The sequence below is a fragment of the Mauremys reevesii genome, linkage group 3 (genome assembly GCF_016161935.1).
Source record: "Mauremys reevesii isolate NIE-2019 linkage group 3, ASM1616193v1, whole genome shotgun sequence".
Taxonomy (NCBI): Eukaryota; Metazoa; Chordata; order Testudines; family Geoemydidae; genus Mauremys; species Mauremys reevesii.
Genome location: NC_052625.1, coordinates 184,248,135 through 184,268,566, shown reverse-complemented (window position 1 = coordinate 184,268,566; position 20,432 = coordinate 184,248,135). Strand labels below are relative to the sequence as shown.

Genomic DNA, 20,432 nt, shown 5'->3' with positions numbered 1-20,432 from the left:
ATTGGAAGCGGTGCATTACGGGCAGCTATCCCAGCATGCAAGTGACTGCAACGTGCTTTTCAAATGGTGGGATGGGGTGGAGTGTGACAGGGAGTGTGTTGTGTATGTGTGTGGGGGAGAGAGAGTGGGGTTTTTGGGGGATGAGAGCATGTCAGCATGCTGTCTTGTAAGTTCAGCCAGTAGCAGACGCCCCCGCCTCTCCCTTTCACACACAGCATTCCACACTGTATGCTGGCTGTCAGAAATGGAGCTTTGAACGGACATTTCCACATTCCCACAGGAGTTCAAAACAATGACAGGAGTGGCCACTTGACTTAAGGGGATTATGGGATGTTTCTGGAGGTCGATCAGTGCGCAGTAACCCAACACCTCGTTCTCACTGACGCCCATGTGTTGTAGTCAAGAAGCAGCAAACATTATTCCTCTCGCCGAGGTGGAGTACCAGCAGCGTTGTAGCCGCGGAGACAGAGCGCTCTACGTGCCTTGTCAGTGTGGACGGGGAATGAGATAGGGCACCTGGGGCTCCTTTATTGTGCTGTAACTCGCAAGTGTAGCCAAGCCCTAAATAGACAAGATCGACATAGGATGGGGAAAGGGATTTAACACACCAGCAAAGTGAAGAATGTGAATGCAGCAAACATCATGTTAGTTCCATAATACTTTTGCCGGGGAGCTGGGAGGAAAGGGGGTAAGATTTAGTTAGGAAGGGATAAGTTAAAAGTGGAAAGAAAAGAGCCATGAGAGGAGACCTTGAAGGGACAGGAGGTGAGGGGGACAGGGCAAGGGACAAGAAGGTAAAAGGGACCCATGTGGAGTGAAGCTGAGGTGAAGAGATTGTAAATGAGGGAGGAGGTTGGAGGAAATAACTAGTCAGCACAGTTTTGTCAGTCCCTCACCTGATATTTAATTTAAAGAAGAAGGAATTAAAGCATTGTAACAAGATGATCGTGGATGACTAGGTGATGATTGAGTGTACATGATGATTGAGATGTACATCAAACAGTTTGCAATTCTTTTTCTTTTTATTATTTTTTATTTCTGTCCATGGGTCCAGCTCGGCTATCCTTATTCATTTTGAGTAGTATTTGCTCAGTCTAATATTGCCTGTTACTTCAGTGGGATTACTTGCATAAACCCAACTCCATTTAAATAAGTATTATGGAATTGGATAGATATGTAGCTTAGAATTCCCCACATACGGAATGCATTTCTGATTTCATATCCTGACTTGCATTAAAATCCGCCATGTTGTATTGCTTACCTTTTCAGACCAGAGAATTAAAAAACCCCACCAACTGCTGACAGCATAGCTCAATCAAACAATTCTAAATAAACTGCAACTTTAAAGGAACGTTCCCAAAATTAGGTACACAGCATATTGCAAGAACCTCTATGTGCTACAGCACATAGGAAACGTATAGGGGTTGCTGGCTATGTTTCTCACATGATTCAAACATGACATCATGGTAACCCTGAAAGCAGCAGAGTTGCTTGAAAAATTAAGAAAAAAAAAGTCTTTTCATGTATGTTGTCCTTACAGCACCCAAGCATAATAGGTCAGTGCTATTATACCCATTTTACAGATAGGGAATGGAAGCAGAGAGAAACTAAGCACCAGGTCACAAATGAAGACTGTGGCAGAGCAGGGACTTGAAATAGGTCTTCCAAGTCTCAAGCAAGAGTCTTAGCCAAAGAACATCCTTCCTCTCAGTGGCTGAAATGCATCAGTATGTTGCTATAACTGTGCCCATACCAGTGGCTTGCACCCATTTAATTATATGAGTTTTGAAACCAATACAATTAAATCAATACCAAAACAGTGTGCAGATAAGCCTTCAGATAATGTTGAGGATAACAGGTCAGCAGTTGTGGAGATTTTGATGGCAGCCTCTCTATTCTGGAATTTAAATACATTTCTAATATATCCCCCACCCCACTGGCACAGTACTGCTGCTTAAACAAAAAGGAATGGGGGAAATCAGCCACACCAGATGATTCATGTAGGCTTCTGCCTCCACTCAACTCCTACTTTAAACAACTTTCCATTGAAGTTTATAATCAAATACTTATATATTTTTCTTAATGATATTGGTAAGCAATGGTCCCTTTGTCTGCCATCTGTCTTCCAAATATAAAATCAACTGTTATTTCAAGTTGCATTAGAGGTAGGTATAGGAGACCTTTGTTAATCTTAAATAGTTTAAAATTCTGCTAGTTATGACTAATTTTTTTTGGTACCCCGCAGTTAAATTTACATTGGCAAGTTGAGAGATTGCTCTATGCCAAGAGAAAACTCATATGGAAAAATGACATATTCCACATCCCCATAGCTGATGGATACATTTGATATTGCATGTTATATTTGTAAAGCAATATTGTTGGCTCTTTACTGAATGGTATGCTGAATGCGGATATGGGGTAACTTTGCCGCAGGTCCCATTGAATGAGAACACAGTGACACAGAATAAAGGTATTTTCTAATGTAATTGGTATGTTTACAGAATGTACAGTGTCCCATTTACTTGAACAAAGGTGGACAAAATAGCACCCAGGCAATTCTGGCACCCAGAAATCTCAGCTAAGGCTCCCCTGCCCTATCATCATGAAGCAGCTATCTTGGGTCTTTGTCTTTAACTTTCCTGCTTAACATGCTACTGTTCCCTTCTCCTGCCTCAGCCCCTGGGCTTTTTACCTGGGAAACCCCTGCTTGTCTTTCATGAAAATCATAGAATAGCAGGGACCTCAGGAGGTCATCTAGGCCAACCCCCTGCTCAAAGCTGGTCCAATCCCCAGAACAGATTTTTGCCTCAGATCCCTAAATGGCCCCCTCAAGGATTGAACTCAACCTTGGATTTAGCAGACCAATGCTCAAACCGCTGAGCTACCTCTCCCCTCCATAAGAGGTACATTCTGGAAGAATAACTCTTTAATCTATACCCTGTTAAATATATAGGGAAAAAAAGGCATGTGGCAAAAATAAAACCTGAGAGCTCCTATCAAGTATTCAATGTGGTAGCTCAAAGCAGACTAAACGTCAGTTTAACCTATGTATGTAATCTACCTGTGTAATCCTCCTGATGTATGGGTTGGATGGTGCTGAAGCAGGAGTTCTTGTGCCGGGAAAAAAAGCACAAGGATGGGACACTACTAGCCCTGCCTGATTCATTACTTCAATAATGGCCTTTTATAGTCATAGGCAGCTACATAAGAAAGAGCAGGACTGAGAGTGGTATGTCTTGGCCAGGGACTGAGGACAGCACACTCTTAATGTCACCTTTTCTCCCTGCCCCCAGACTTGTGCCAAGTATAGTCTGGCCATTTGTGGAGATAGGATTGTTTCACTATGCTCAAGAGATTCCATTAAATTGACATTTTATCTTCTTGGTTCTTTATCATGAAACATCTCATTGTCAAAGAGTCATTTTTGATATTCAGCCTCAAAGTTCGCTTTCTTAACTTTATCCCATTACTCTTAGTTTCATCTTCAGGCACCTACATAAATAAGTCCTCTCTTCCTTGGTGTTTACATGTTCCAAGTGCTTGGTGGCTATAGAACTGGCCAACATTTTTTCAAAAATAAAAATGTTAATCAAAATTTTAAATGTGGACAAGAAGAGGGATATATTTAAAAAAATGTTCATGAAAAATATATCCTTTTTTTCCCCAAATCAGTTTTAGAGCTGGTTGACATTTTCCAAATTTTTCATCAGAATTCCATCACAATTTTAAATTCTGCCAAAAAATGAGATGCGGGGGGGGGGGGAAGGGCTGCAAAAAAGTCCCATTTTTCAGTCAGCCCTAGTAGATGCTATGATGCTCCATCATTAGTTATCACTTAGCGAAGAATACATACGATACTTCCTTTTAAACTTTCTTTATAAATCATTCCCTCTGTCCCCTTAGAGAAAGAGATGAGAAAGTACTACAATTCTGTGTGCGTATTTCATATATAACAGTGATTCAAACATAATGTAGGATACTGTAAATACTACTGCTAAAATAGTCTCAGTATTAATTGAAATACAGTACATATAGCAGAAGCAACTCTCTTCCCCACCTCAACTAGCCAATTGTGTAATGCTTTAGTGATTTCTCATTAGCTAGAATGTCTGCCTTCTGCCACAAACTGACTTACATTCCTTCCATCTGTTACAGACTTAATTTAATTATAAATCACTACTAAGAGTGCAACAAAAATACTGTTACACACTCGAATTGTATCTTCTTCCCACGTTGCCAAAATTTTTGGAATACCACTTTCTGAAGTTTTCATAATGGACTATTTCAAAAGGTATATTTATCTCTAGGCTTGATACGAAAGGATTCCAGTAGAGCTGGTCAACTGTCTTTCTTTCTTTTTAGCTCAGAAAATTTGTTTCTTCCAAAATATTAAAAATATTTTCCTTTCTTTCAAAACTATTTTTGTGAAAAATCTTATGTTTTTACAACCAGCTCTAGATACAGAATAGAGAAAACAATTCCATTTTGCAATAACTGTCAAGGTTTCAATTTTTTTTCCATTATGCATTGTAACAAATTGGAATTCAATGACAGCAGAGTTAAGCCAAAGTTGGAGGTCCTTAAAACCCACCCCTAAATAAAGACAAAATGGCATATATGTATTTAAGAAATATTTCATTTTAGAATAAAAGTATTAGATGAATCAATATATAAAATACAGTTTAATTTATATTATCAATTTATCTAATTTTATCTTTAGCCAAAAAATCTATAAAAATATTCATTTTGAAAAAAGCCATTTTTTGTGAACAAAATTTTCTGAGCAAAAAGGAAAGAAAGAAAGACAATTGACCAGCTCTACTGGAATCCTTTTGTATCAGATGGCTGGTCTCAGTCCAGTTTCTAGGAACTCATGACCTGCCAGACAAGATCAGACCCATGGTCTATCTGGTCCAGTATCCTGTCTCTGACAATAGCTAGTACTAGATGGTTCAGAGGAAGGGTCAAGAAATTTCATTAGATAGATGTGGAGTAATCTGCCACCTCTTATCCCCACCCCTTGCCCCAGATTAGGCATCCTCCTAATCCTTTTAGGTAGAGATTGCATTAAACCTTTGAGGCATAAGGTTTAAAATCTCTTCCAAAATATATGTTGGAGTTAACTATTATAATTCTAGATATTTTTGTTATTCTTATAAGTATTCAATCCTTTTTAGCATCTTTCAAAATTCTTGCTCTCTTATCTTGTGGAAATGAATTCCACAGTCAATTTCATTTTAATATTTTTGAATGTCTACAAAAAATACATTTGACCATGTTAAAAAATTCTGGTGATCTTTTGTTTGAGAAGTTCTAATATGTTCTGAAGATTTGGACCAAGGACTTAAAATTTAGTAAGCAGGTGACCTTTATGTCAGGGATGTGCTTTTTTCCCCTCCCTGTGAAAAGACATCCCAATTTGGTCGAGCTAAAAACCTTTAAAAAATTGTAGTTTGCTCATGCTCAGTAAGGACTTGCTAGACTTTCACAACTTAACTCCCCAAAGACTGTATCTGCACTGAGCATGCTCCAGTCCAAGGCTGAGCTGTGTTTTCTCTGCAACTGCAGTTTCTAATTGCTCTGGGCTATGCAGGTCTGATGAGGAGCCTGGATATAGGGGGAGAACTGGGATTGGTTGGGCAAAGAGACTGATCAAGAGCTTGTCGGAGGGAACACAGGAACTAGTGGGGATGGAGAATGTGGGGGGTGTAGATGAGGGACCAATCAGATGAGGATGCAGGAGTGGGGAAGTTGGGCTGAAAACTGAGAGTGAGTGTGGGGAAGACTGGGACTGGTGGATACGAGACTGGGATGAGAAGCCCAAGGAGTGAAGACTGGAACTGGATATGAGAGGAGAATAGGATTAAGACAAGGAACCTAGGGTGGGGAAGAGACAAGAGTGAGGAAGGAATAGGTTGGAGAACACAGAGCAGAAGTGCTCAAGCTTGGTGGGGAATGGGCAGAGGAGTCTGCAATCTTAATAATGTTCTTGTAATGTAGGGTTATGTCTAATTCTATATAATTGTCATATTTTTATCAGCTTGAGTGAAAGTGACCATGAAATGATAGAGTTCATGATTCTAAGGAAAGGTAGGAGGGAAAACAGCTGAAAAAAGATAATGGATTTCAGCTGCTAGCACAGGGGGAGGGATAGCTCAGTGGTTTGAGCACTGGCCTGCTAAACCCAGGGTTGTGAGTTCAATCTTTGAGGGGGCCACTTAGGGATCTGGGGCAAAAATGGGTCCTGCTGGTGAAGGCAGGGGGCTGAACTCAATGACCTTTCAAGGTCCCTTCCAGCTCTAGGAGATTGGTATATCTCCAATTATTACCTTATTACCACACTCAGAGAATTGGTAGGTCAGATTCCATGGGAAACCAATGTAAGGGAAAAAAGATCAGGAGATCCGGCAGTTTTTTAAAGAGATATTAAGGCACAAGTGTAACTATCCCAAGGCATAGGAAAGATAGGAAATATGCTAAGAGACCATGCTTTCTTAACCTGGAGATCTTCAATGATCTGAAACTCACAAGAGAGTAATAAAAAAAAGTGCAAACTAGATCAAATTATGAAGGCCGAAGTACACAAGGTTAAACTAACTAGGGACATAAAGGGTAACAAGAAAACATTTTACAAACGCATTAGGAGCAAGAGAAAGACCAAAGGCCATAGGTGCCGACTCCGTGGGTGCTTCAGAGATGGAGCACCCATATAGCACCCACCGGCAGACAAGCTCCCCTCCTCTCAACTCCCATCCACTGGCAGCCCCCACGGATCTGCTCCTCCCCTTCTCTCAACAGCCATTCCGCAGAATGCTGAGTAGGGGTTGAGCATCCCCAGGCAAAATTAGAAGCCGGCCCCTGTGCCACGGTCAGGGTAGGCCAATTATTCAAAGTGGAGAGAAAGACAACAGAAAACACAGCAATGGCCAAAGTGTTAAATGCCTTTTTTGTTTCAGTTGTCACCAAAAAGGTTAGCAGGGATCAAATGACTAACATAGTGAACATCAGTGTAACCGGTGTAGGATCTGGGAATACTTAAGGAACTGGCTGAAGAGATTTCTGAGCCATTAGTGACTACCTTTGATAACACAAGGAGGATGGGAAAGATCCCAGAGGTCTTGAAAAGGGCAAATATAGTACCTATATATATAAAAACGGAATAAGGATAGCCCAGGGAATTATAGACCAGTCAGCTTGCCTTCAATACGTTGAAAGATAATTGAACAAATAATCACTTTGTACACACATAGAAGATAATAAGGTGAGGCGTAACAGTCAATATGGATATGTCAAGAACAAATCAAGTCAAACCAACTTAATATCCTTCTTTGACAGGGTAATAAGTCTTGTGGATGGGGGAAAGAAGTAGATGTGATATATCTCAACTTTAGTATGCTTTTGATACTATCTCACATGACCTTGTCATCAGCAAACTAGGAAAATATAGCCTAGAAGAACCTATTATAACGTGGGTGTACAACTGGTTGGAAAACCATACTCAGAGTAGTTATCAGTGATTCACAGTCAAGCTGAAAGGGTATATTGAGTGGGGTCCTGAGGGGATCTGTCCTGGGTCTGGTTCTATTTGATATCTTCATAAATTATTTGGATAATGGTATACAGAGTATACATATAAAGTTTGCGGGTGATGCCAAGTTAGGATTGCAAGCACTTTGGAGGACAACAGGTTGAGAATTTTAATTGATATTAACAAACTGGAAAAATGGTCTGAAATAAATATGATGAAATTTAATAAGGACAAATGCAAAGTACTACACTTAGGAAGGAATAAACAATTGCACAATTAGAAAATGGGAAATGACTTGCCTATGAAGGAGTGTTACAGAAAAGGATCTAGGGGTTATAGTGGATCACAAACTAAATATGAGTAAACAATGTAATACTGCTGGAAAAAAATGAACATCATTCTGGGATGTATTAGCAGGCGTGTTATAAGTAAGACACGAATAGTAATCCTTCCCCTCTACTCAGCACTGATAAGGCCTCAACTGGAGCACTGTGTCCAGGTCTGGGCACCACACTTTGGGAAAGATGTGGAAAAATTAGAGAAAATCCAGAGGAGAGCAACAAACATTATTAAAGATCTAGAAAATATGACCTACAAGGGAAAATTGAAAAAATTGGGTTTGTTTAGTTTGGAGAAGAGAAGACAGAGGGGGGACATGATAAGAGTCTTCAAGTATGTAAAGGATTGTTATAAAGAGGAGGAGGATACATTTTTCTCCTTAACCATGGAGGACAGGAGATGAAGAAATTTCAGCAAGGAAGACTTAGGTTAGATATTAGGAAAAACTTTCTAACTGTAAGGGTAGTTAAGCGGTAGAACAAGTTATCTAAGGAAGTCATGGACTCTCCATCACTGGAGGTTTTTTAAGAACAATTTAGAGAAAAAAAACTGTCAGGGATTGTCTAGATAATATTTAGTTCTGCCTCAGTGCAGGGGACTGGGGTAGATGATCTATCAAGGTCCCTTCCAGTCCTATATTTCTATGATTCTATGTCCCTCATACTCATCATCTTTCTAAGGTAAACAATCCCAATCTTTTCAAGTTATCTTCATAGGAAGGCTTTCCCATGCCCCTAATCATTCTTATTGCCCTTCTCTAAACTCCCTGTAAATCTACGTCCTAGAGCCACCATTTTCACTAGTAAGCCTAACAGACAAGCTAAGGAATGGATGGCAATAGGAATGAATTGTAGTCTTACCTTCACTTCAGAACGGGGCTAAAGAACACTGGTGGTGTGGGTTGCTGCTTTGTAAAGGGTTTTCCACAATAGTGAGGCCATGCTAGAACCTCTCACAATCACTGCATCAAAGGTGTTGAGCATCCAAAACTTCAGTTGAAGGCAACACTTCTCACGTTCAGCACGCCAAAAAATAAAAGTCTTTAAACCGACTACTACTTTGCTCTTTAAATACTAAGGCCATCAATTGTTTGAATCAAGAAGGAAAAGGATCTGTTAGAAGCTATTTATAAAGTGCAAATAAGTGCACAAAAAGGAGAGGATATTAAAACTAAAATCAGCAGAGGTTGATCAGTGCTCAGTTGTCAGCACTAACATCTCTCCTGAATTATTTGAAAATAATAGGCATGCAGTGGAGAAGTGGAGAAGGACACCTAGTACCTTATTTATAGTTACACTAGACTTCTATGTTTGAAAACAGGATTTCCCCCCACACCCATGTGCAACATTATTGCTCATTGTTCCACCCCTTTGTTTAAATACTTTATATGAAAATGTATCGCTAGCAATAGTGAGGATGGGGTTTTTAAAATATTTTTGCACACTTCTGTGAATTTCCACAATATACTTTAATAACATTTTTATGAAACAAACCATCTAGCCCTTTATTTGCAGGTTTGTATTATACAAATTCTATTAAAGAGCATACTGTTCAACCAAAATTGTTTTAAAAAAATCTTAAACTTCATTGGAAATCAATTTATTTCTGTTTAAATAGCTTTCTGGCGCTATTGCTGCATTTTTGTATAAGTGATGACAGTGCATATTGTAAACTGTCCACACAGTGCTGACACACAGTCAGGCCAAATGCCAACTAATACTATATACAGTTCAGTACTCCTGGGACATGTATAGCAAATGAGCATGTTTCTAATTAAGATTCTCTCTGATAGGATTAATCATTTGACAATATAAATCAATAGCCGCTCTTCCAAAAGAAGCTCTTTTTTGCTGAAAAGGCATTCATCCTTAGCTGAAAAGACAATATTTTTAGGTAGACGATTGATTTGTCCTACATTTTACGTATTCAGATTCAAAGTACAAACAACAGATGGCTTATGCTATAGTCCTGGACCTAGATTTGCTTGGTGTAATCCACTCATTACTGCTGGAATTTAAACCCTGTAAACTTACAATGACCTATGGATTTCTATTCTACGTAATCGCAAAAGTAACCTGTCAGAGACTTAGCTAAAATAATTTCATCTTATTTAGAGTTACAAGGAGGAATATTATGAGACAATGGCCATTGTGTCAGTATTATTAGTCACCATGACACTGAAGCTATAGACATAGTCACTTCACACTGGGCAGTACCTCATTAGGAGTGATCAGAAGAAACCAGGCCACTCTTCTGATTATGGCCTTTGCCAATAGGACCCTCCAATTAGTGTGGGCTACTCACAGTTATTTGTTTGAATGGGAACCATCGGGCGGGGCCTGAGAGGATTTAGCTTTTAATTAGGTAATTGAAAATCCCTAATTGTAGGCTGATAATCTTTCCAGTATCTCTTCTTAAGTTTGGTGCCAACTAGACCAGATGACTTAGACTTATCCTTATCCTTGAGGAAAATGAGATTTTTCTTCCAGAGATAAGGGTTGTTGTCTGTGGATCATGCGTGCTTGGGTGTAAAGATTACTAGTATTTCATAAATAGCTTAGAGTAGACAGCAAGGTTAATTTTCAGTACTGTAGTACATAAACACAGCTTTTGTATAGCCATTCAGAACTGAATTTTAAACCATGCAACAAGAAGCAGTAACAGTGTATGGAGAGACATTGCTAGTGATTCACAATAACTGTGTTTTATTGAGCAATAATAGTGTTTTATTGATGATGTGTCTGTATTTGTTTTACCAAACACATAGCAATTGAATTTCCTCTCAGTTATACCAGTGTAAAAGAGGAATAACTCCACTGAATTCAATATAAAACTGGTTCAAGAGAAGAATCAGTCCCATAAAACATGTATTTCCTTTGTTAAATTTAGTACTAGTCAATGGCACCAGACTGTTAGTTTTATAGACTGAAATCCTCTATTTAGCTACAGGATAGGTACAGCTCAGGTACAACTCTGTCATACTGCCCTGACAATGTGCTTGTCCTAGAGAGACCACTTCTGGAGTAGAAGCTCGCAGCTTTAGGCTCATGGACCTCATAAAGCACCACTCTATATATACACAGGTCAGCATTCCACCCTTGGTTCCCCAGTCCATGGTCCTGTCTGGTTCCAGCATGAGTAGGCCCCAACAGATTTTGATTTCCTTAAGTGCCCTCTGTCATTCTTGAATTTCTACTTCACGTAGGCCTGGTCTACACTACGCGTTTAAACCGGTTTTAGGAGCATTAAACCGATTTAACGCCACACCCGTCCACACTAAGAGGCCCTTTATATCGATATAAAGGGCTCTTTAAACCGGTTTCTGTACTCCTCCCTAACGAGAGGAGTAGCGCTAATATCGGTATTACCATATCGGTTTAGGGTTAGTGTGGCCGCAATTTGACAGTATTGGCCTCCGGGTGGTATCCCACAGTGCATCACTGACCGCTCTGGACAGCAATCTGAACTCGGATGCAGTGGCCAGGTAGACAGGAAAAGCCCCGCGAACTTTTGAAAATCATTTCCTGTTTGCCCAGCGTGGAGCTCCGATCAGCCCGGGTGGTGATGCAGTCTGAAATCAAAATCCAAAAAGAGCTCCAGCATGGACCGTATGGATGTGATCGCTGTATGGGCAGGCAAATCTGTTCTATCAGAGCTCTGTTACAGAAGACAAAATTCCAAAGCATTTTTAAAAAATCTCCAGACAGACGCCATAGCAGGGACTCAGCGCACTGCTGCGTGACAAGCGTAACGGAAAGCCAAAGAATCAAATGGACGCTCATGGAGGGAGGGGGGACTGAGGACTCAAGCTATCCCACAGTTCCTGCAGTCTCCGAAAAGCATTTGCATTCTTGGCTGAGCGCCAAATGCCTGTAGGGTCAAACACATTGTCCGCGGTGGTTCAGGGCATAGCTCGTCAATTTACAGCCTCCACCCACCCCCAGAAGTAAAAGGGAAAAAAATTGTCTCTTGACTCTTCTAAATGTCACCCTATGTCTACTGAATGCTGCTGGTACACGCGATGCTGCGGCACTCAATTGCAGTATCCTCTTTCCCCCTCACTGGTGGTAGATGGTGCAATATGACTGGTAACCGTCCTCATCATCAGCCTTGTGGCAGATGGTGCTGCACAATAGGACTGGTACCTGTCCTCATCATCAGCCCGTGAGTGCTCCTGGCTGGCCTCAGGTGAGGTCGGCCGGGGGCGCCTGGGTAAAAAACTCCTGGTCATTCCCAGTAGATGGTACAGAACGGCTGGTAACCATCTTCATCGTAGCAATAGGGGGCTGAGCTATTGTGTAAAGAAAAGATTCTGTACTGCCTGGACTATCATAGCAGCGGGATGCTGGGCTCCTCTCCCCCACACTGCTTAATGTCCTGTCTGGACTATCATAGCAGCTGGAGGCTGCCTTCCCCTCATTTTATCTCACTAACAAGTCACTGTTTCTTATTCCTGCATTCTTTATTACTTCATCACACAAATGGGGGGACACTGCAATGGTAGCCCAGGAAGGCTGGGGGAGGAGGGAATCAACAGGTGGGGTTGTTGCAGGGGCACCCCCTGTGAATGGCATGCAGCTCATCATTTCGGCGGGATCTGACATGGAGGGGCTGTGCTCGCTGATACACTGCTTCTCTAGTACACTTGCCCCATATTCTAGGCAGGACTGATTCTATTTTTAGATACCATAAAGGAGGGATTGACTCAGGAAGTCATTCCCATTTTTGTCTTTTGCGCCCCCGGCCGATCTCAGCCAGGGGCACCCATGATAGCAGCAGATGGTGTAATATGACTGGTAACCGTCTCTGCTTGTCTTTTGCGCCCCCGGCCAATCTCAGCCAGGGGCACCCATGATAGCAGCAGAGGATACAGCACAAAAGGACTGGTAACCGTCATCTCATAGCCAATTTACAAGGGTATGGTAGATGGTACAGAACAGCTGATAACCATCTCTGCTATCATGCAAAAGCAAATGAATGCTGCTGTGTAGCGCTGCTGAATCATCTCTGTCAGCGGCATCTATTACACATACGGTGACAGTGACAAGAGGCAAAACAGGCTCCATGGTTGCCTTGCTATGGCGTCTGCCAGGGCAATCCAGGGAAAAAGGGCGCAAAATGATTGTCTGCCGTTGCTTTCCTGGAGGAAGGAATGAGTGACAACATTTACCCAGAACCACCCGTGACAATGATTTTTGCCCCCTCAGGCACTGGGATCTCAACCCGGAAATTCCAAGGGGCGGGGGAGGCTGCGGGAACTATGGGATAGCTACGGAATAGCTACCCACAGTGCAATGCTCCAGAAGTCGATGCTGGCCTCGGACCATGGACGCACACCACCGAATTAATGTGCTTAGTGTGGCCGCGTGCACTCGATTTTATACAATCTGTTTTACTAAACCGGTTTATGTAAAATCGGTATAATCCCGTAGTGTAGACGTACCCCCAGAGAGGTCTTCAGATGCAAAGGCACCTAACAGACAGGCGAAGGTGGGAGTTGCCCCGAACTGATGGAGTAACTTCAGGGGCCATAGCTATGTGAGTTGAAAGAAGGAGGTATACATGGGGAAGAAAGGGGATATACATTTTTCTTCGCACAGAGTTACACAGAGCACTTATGGCTGCCCTTTTATAGGGGTGAGAACATTATTCAGTCCTTAGCCCCTCTTCTGAGAGTACCAGTTAGTGTCATTTGTGGGTGTAGTTTTTGATACGTGGGTAGAGGTCTAGTGGGCACCAGACCTACTAAAAAGATTTTGTAAATATGTTGCATGGCTTAGCATTGGTTTCCATGAATTGACACATGCATATTTTACTACAATAGACTGTGTATCTAAAAAAAAACAGCCTTGTACCCTGTACTATTTAAATTTTGTTTTCTGTTGCTTTGTAATGTTACAATAATTTCTGAATTTAGGAATTTGCTGGATAAACTGCATAAAAACTCTAACGGAGAAACAGCAAGCAGATAGTAAACAAATTACATGGAGCAAAAACATTAGCATGCACAGCAGGTGGTATTATTTCATGCTGATGAACTCTCTTTGGGAGTATATTCAAATTGCTGGGGAAGAGAGACATGGAAATAATAGAAATTAAATGTCAAATTTTTGCCCTCAGATCTCTTTATTTTCAAGTGGATTAGTGGATTCATCTGAAGGCAAAATTTGGTCATAAGGACTCTACTCCCATTTTGATGTACACACAATTCCCGAATGTTAGCAAGAGTTGTTCCAATACAGCATGGGAAGAGACTTGTAATGGGCAAACTAGTTGAGATAAAATAAGCACAAATCCAAACCTCTCTCACATGCTCCCAACAAACCTGAACCCATTTTTGAGGTACAGAAAAGTTTCGTTAGAATTCATTTTGTTTCTGGCCTCAGTCCACTGGACAAAAGTTCACCTCCAAAAATCACCACCACAAATTGTAGTAAATGAGAGGTTTTTTTAGATGGTCTCTGAAGAAGTGTTATGGAATGAATGAAGACCCACCATCTCCTCTCTAGACGTAGTCAGCACCATAGAATATCATGGTTGGAAGGGACCTCAGGAGGTCATCTAGTCCAACCCCTTGCTCAAAGCAGGACCAATCCTCAACTAAATCATCCCAGCCAGGGCTTTGTCTCCAGGATAAGATTCAGGCACTTTGATAGAGCATTGCTGAGAAAATTTGCATTGTCACTGTTTGTTCCATATATATTTTTGTCTTCAGTCTTTGATAAGCATTTTATTCAGCACTTCAGGGGTCCACAAAAGTGAGGTGACAGAGTTTCAGAATAGTTGCATTATTATATAGTAGTAGACTCCAGATCCTTGTTGTAAAGGGTAGACAGATATTCCATTGCTGCAATGTAAAAGTTCTGGTGAGTTATTAAGATGGGTGGCTTTGATGGAAAATCCTGATGGAGTAGGACAAGAGGCAGCTATTTATGGTATGAACAAAGCATCAGTACTAGTCTCTTCAACAGGAAAATGGGGTCAAGAATGCCCTAACTTGGACCCAAATTATTATACAAAATAGACATAAGTGGATATATATATGTAAATTTCCCATAACCATGTCGAGTATGCAAGATTTATCAAGGTAGAAAAGGGGATAAATCATAGGATGAGTCAGTTTTGTCCATTTTTATAGCAGATTAATATTTCTAATACATAGTTTATCTAATTAGAAAGTAGACATAACTTTTAAAGCACATGGGCAAGATTTTTTCCTGGCATGAAGCAGTGTAGCTCAGTTGACATCTACAGAAATAACCTGAATTACACCAAAGATCTGACCCGTAACAGGAAGATGGAAAGTATACACACAACTGTTCTCCTTAAACTGTAATCTTTGTTATTCGCATGGTTATTTCTTGATCCTTTTAAAAGTTTTTATCATTTTTGGACACATTTTCCTCTCTGGTTAAACTCTTACCAGGATGAAAAAAGCCATTGTCCTCTGATAGAAGAGTTATGTGATGGGGAAACCACTTCTGCAGGGACAAGCCTGTGGTCAATTCACTCCCTGGACCCAGAGCAATAGAAAAGGCTTTATGTGAAGGAGAATTTCAAAAAAGGTACTCATGAATCATTGTTTGTTGGACAGGCCAGGGAAATCTAAATAGAGGAAGACATCCTTTCACTTAGATGAGGAAAACCACAGTTCATAATTCTTTCAAAAAGCACACAATAGCTAACCTTGTATTTTTCAGCTATTTAAAAAACAAGTCATATTATATTAAAAACTGTTTGGCTACATTTTGTAACTCTCCAAAGAGAGATTTTCGACGGTCTTGAAAATAAAAAGCTGACTGTAGTACTGTACAAAACCAAATCCTACTCTAATGAGCTTGTCCTCTATCATGCTTCCTCTTTGCTTATTCACCAATCTGATCATTTCTTTGTGTATCTTTAGCATCATGTTATGAAACGGGTGAAAGAATCTGATTGGCTAAGGAAGATTTCTACTAAAGATGGACCTATCCTAAGCTGCTAAATTCAAGCTAACCACGAGGTAAGGAGCTGAAATCCAAACCCAAATCCAAATCCAAACTTTGTGATGGCTCCTATGATGATGGGGCTTTCTAATGAACTGAGACAAAAGTCCACATCTAACTACCTCCAAACTTTAGGATGTTTGAAATGTGAATCTACATTTTGCAGCTTGCACCCAAATCTAGTTTCAAAGCTGCAGCCTTTTGTCTTAGAAATGTTTGAAACTTTCACAACCTAAAACCAAGAGCAACTCTGTGGGTTTTTGGTTTCATTAGAAGCCCATATTATTTTATTTAGATTTGAATACCATACCCTTCAGCATGGTAGCTGAACACGGGACTAGTTTCCAGAAAAGTTTGCCAGGGTTTGCAAGTCTGGGCCAAGTTTTAGGGGGGCTCATTCATTAAGTCTTTGGGGTGTTTCTCTGCGTTAGTATGGAAACCATGCAAAATTCAACAGTTGTAATTTGTTTTTATTTGAAACCAGGCAAAATCTAGTGCTCCTAACTAAGTTTTACTTTCTGTTACTTTTTGGCTTCAATCAAAGCCATAATTCAAAGCAAAAATTCAGGAGGTGCAAACCAACATGGAATGAAATCAGAAGAGCCCCAAATATGCCAAATCCAACAGAACTAAAATTGCAGAGCTGTACACAGCTCTAATTATTATCCTCTGAGGTTTATTGGCTTGAGAAACAGAGCAAGAGACAGAAATGTGCTCATCGGAATCAAGGCAAATTTCGGTTAATCTTTTAACTTAATCCTGATACGTGGTAACATCTTCGTCTTCCAGGAGACTCTAATTTTCTAACTTTTTTAAGTATCAGAGGGGTAGCCATGTTAGTCTGGATCTGTAAAAGCAGCAAAGAATCCTGTGGCACCTTGCAGGTGTGGACGGTTACTAATTGCAATGCTGGAAAGCCTCTACCAGCGCTGCAACTTGCAAGTGTAGCCAAGCCCTTAGTCTATAAGGTGCCACAGGATTCTTTGCTGCTTTAACTTCTTTAAGACACTCTTACAGATATTAGAACTCAGTAAAGAATGGATAATTGTAAGTGCTCAATGGCTATTACGGTACACAAACTTAGCCTGATCCAAAGCCCATGGAAGTCTTTCCATTGCCTTCAATGAGCCTTGAATCAGGTCCTAAACGGTTTGTGATCTGAATATAATCAGTATTATTAACACAAGGATTACTTTGGCAATCAATGGACAGCAAGCATTTTTCTACACCCAATTAGTCCCAGAGAAAGCAAGATGAAGGCACTCCAAACTCAGCTCTCCACTCTGAATCATGCCTTCTATTTCCTACGGTCCCTTCTCTGCTGGTTTATATCACCCACCCCTTAGGGAATCAGGTGTCTGTTGCAGTGGCTCATTAGTGCTTCTGTACCACACACCTGTTTATCCATCCACCCTTGTCAGCAGAATTCAGATGATCTTGGTTACTTGATGGAGGAGGAAGTTTTACCCTATCTCTGGTGGATGTTGTTTATCACAGTCAGGTGCTCACTGCGTATTAGATTATAAATCAACAAGAGTAAACAACATACAATAACGAAGCAAAAGAAATAAACAAAGGGCTAGATCTACAAAGGGGACTTAGAGTCTGTGTTGAAATGGCTAATGTTTAGGTCCCCTAATTCCTAATGGATCCCACAGCCCTGAGTTCGGTGCCCAGGCTCCCTACGCTATACACTGGGAGAGTTAAGTGCCTAAGAATTGGGCTCCACAAAAGCCAGCAAGCTGAATGAGGAGCCTAAGCTAAGTCCCACCCCTCAAAGGGAGTGAGGTGAATCAGTCCAGGTCAGAGGGAGATGCCTCCCTCTCTCTGTTTGGGATTCACAGCTATGAATCCTCTCCTGGAGTTAGGCATCTAGCCTTTTCTGATAAGAAATGGAGGAGGAGTTTTCCTCTCCCTAGTAACCTTTAGCCTAGGGATTCAGACACTCACTCAGGTGTAGAAGACCTGGGTTTAATCACCCCTTTGTCTGACATGGAACACATACTTGAAGTGGGCTCTCCTCTCTCTTAGAAGAGTGTCCTAATCACAGGGCTGTGTGGTATTCTGGGCCAGGGTTCTCTGAGTCTTCCTCCTGAAGCTGTTCTACTATGTATAAATAGCTATGCATTGGAGTGCAGGGACTTAGAACTTGGGTCTCCCACATTGTAGGGGAGTGTCCTAACCACTAGGTATAGAGTCAGTGTCTGTAGCCCAAACCATATTTAATTATTTATACAACCAGTGGTATGGGCAATATTAAGTTTGACACAAATTCAAATCCCTGCTCCTTTCAGACAGAGGGAGATTGAACCTTGGGATCCTACATTCTGGGTGAGTGCTCTAACTACACGGCTAAAAGTCAGAAGGGGGCACCTTCTCCAGCACTGTTTTGCGTGGGGCTCGACTGGTACATAGCATCCAAGAACACTATCCCCGCATACAAGACAGGCAGGCTGTAATGGTGCATGCCACACCCTGTTGGATTCGGCCCCTTGGCCCCACTCCTTAAAGATTATGGGATACCCCAAGCTGGTGCAACACCCATGCTCTTTATTTTGTGTCCATTTCCACCACCAGTTTCCCACTATTTACACAGCTTAACCTCACACAGGCCTGAAGAGCAACAGGCAGGCTCCACTCCCCTTCTTCCACTTCCTCCCAGCCTTTTAGCTACGGCTAATGAGGCTGGCAGGTGCAGGCAGTTCCCAGGCAAGCACTGGCTATTTACCCAGCCCCAATCCATTCCTCCTGATTGGGGCTGGGGCGGCAGGAGCTGATTAAGGGCTTTCCTAGCAGTGCCCTGCCACACAGGCCAATATCTAGCTAGAAGATCTGACTGGGACTTAGGTATTTGGGTGCCTAGACTGAGGTGGCTGTGCGCATGCTCACAGGCATATTAGTAGGAACTTTACCAGTGGAATTTTGGGCAGAGTTAGGAAGCAGCTGATCAGGGATATTTAAGATCTAAATTTTGGATTCAGGTGCCTAAATCCCTTTGCGGCTCTAGCCCAAAATGCCTTAGCTTCACCAGTGCAACAATCACACTAAAGCATTTTGAAATCTCATTACATGTACATCCTCAAGTTATGATTATGTCACTGTTGACATGCCTTTAAGTCTGGCCACAAATCAATAAGGTACTTAAGAAGCAGCCTAACTTTAATCACCTTAATAGTCCCATTGAAATCAATGGGATACTCACATAGTGGGCATATACTTTAAGTACCTTGCTGAATCGAGGCCTATGTTAATAATACACTGCATGTGTTTTCTTTGGTAATAACTCTGTTATATCACTTTGCCTCTAGGCAATAATATCACCATACAGTGGAATGAATGCATAAAATCAAGGAACTTGTTTCCCACTCAGAAATCTCTTTTTAAATGTTTAAAAAATTGTCCTTTTTAGAACAAATGCTAGTAAATTAGTGAGGCTTTTATTCTTTCTCACTCTTTATAATAGCAGTAAAACCCAATAAAATATAATTTAATATTTTGGCTACTGCCTTTATGGAGCAGTACAGCTGTTTCCATCACTCAGTAAGTATTGAAATCATAATTACAAACACAATAAGAAGTAATTTTTTCACAGAGTAGCAGAAAAATAGAGATGAAAAAAAATTACACTGCTTGGCTCAAAGAACATTCAGATGGTATAATAGATAAACAGACCAACCAACCTGTGACCTCTTTAGGCTTATCTCTGATCCTTAAAAACCTTCATAGATGACCCTGAAAAAGATATAGTGGTTCAGTTCAGATTCCCTGCCCAAATCACCCCAAAGATTTTGTTTTTACTTTGAACTTGTAACTCTGGCTCTGAAACTTACCTTCTCCCTCGGCTTCAGAGCCCATGCCTCAACTTCAAAGTGCTATCTGCGCCGCTATTTTTAGAATGCTGGTGTGAGCCCCACTTACCCAAGTCTGTCAGCCTGGTCTGGGAAGCTTGCTCTGATGAGCTGTGTAGCATACCCTAAGTGCCCTACCAGCTAAGGGGAATGCTGAGCCCTGCGTTATGCACTCAGGCTCCCCATACAATGCATAGGGAGAGTTACTCACCTAAATAAGGGATCCTCAGAAGCCAGCAAGCAGTCCCCTAAGCTAGCCAGGAGTGATGTGCAGAGGAAAGGGAATTCAGTCTAGATCCTTAAAGATATTTAGGGGTCTAACTCCCATTGATCTGGATTTTAAGTGCCTCCTTCCATTCAGGATTCTGGCATTAGGTGCCTAAGCCAGGTTAGCTGTTTAGACATCCCATGCCCTACTAGCTGAAACCCAGACCTTTCTAATGAAAAACAAGAGAGATCAAAACCCTAGAATGGCCAATAGCAAGGGTGGTTGGGTTACCTATATCCCTGATGGTTACATGGGATGTAGGTGATCCAACATCAAAACCCCCCTCTGACTATTTTGGAGCAAGAATTTGAACTCAGGTTTCCAACATCCCAGTTAACTACCCTAACTGCCTGGATGAACACACACATTGAAAATTCCCAACGTGCTTGCCCCCAGCTGTCTATTGTGACAGGTATCAGGTCTTAAATATGTTTGGAACATGCCAACATGATCAGGCCCCATTA

General features: G+C 41.3%; 1 long non-coding RNA gene across 2 annotated transcripts in view; it reads right to left on the bottom strand.

The window, feature by feature from the left end:
* The window catches only part of LOC120399996, a 28,518-nt gene extending 8,324 nt beyond the window's left edge, over positions 1-20,194 (bottom strand). Inside the window, exons 1-2 of one of the 2 annotated variants that reach the window (XR_005595450.1) lie at positions 19,912-20,194; positions 19,533-19,584 (exon numbers count right to left, since the gene is read on the bottom strand). This is a non-coding gene — a long non-coding RNA (uncharacterized LOC120399996). Of the gene's footprint in view, positions 1-19,532; positions 19,585-19,682; positions 19,854-19,911 lie in introns of those variants that run through there. The other variant, XR_005595451.1, reaches the window with a different exon arrangement.
* Positions 20,195-20,432: the final 238 nt, after the last annotated feature.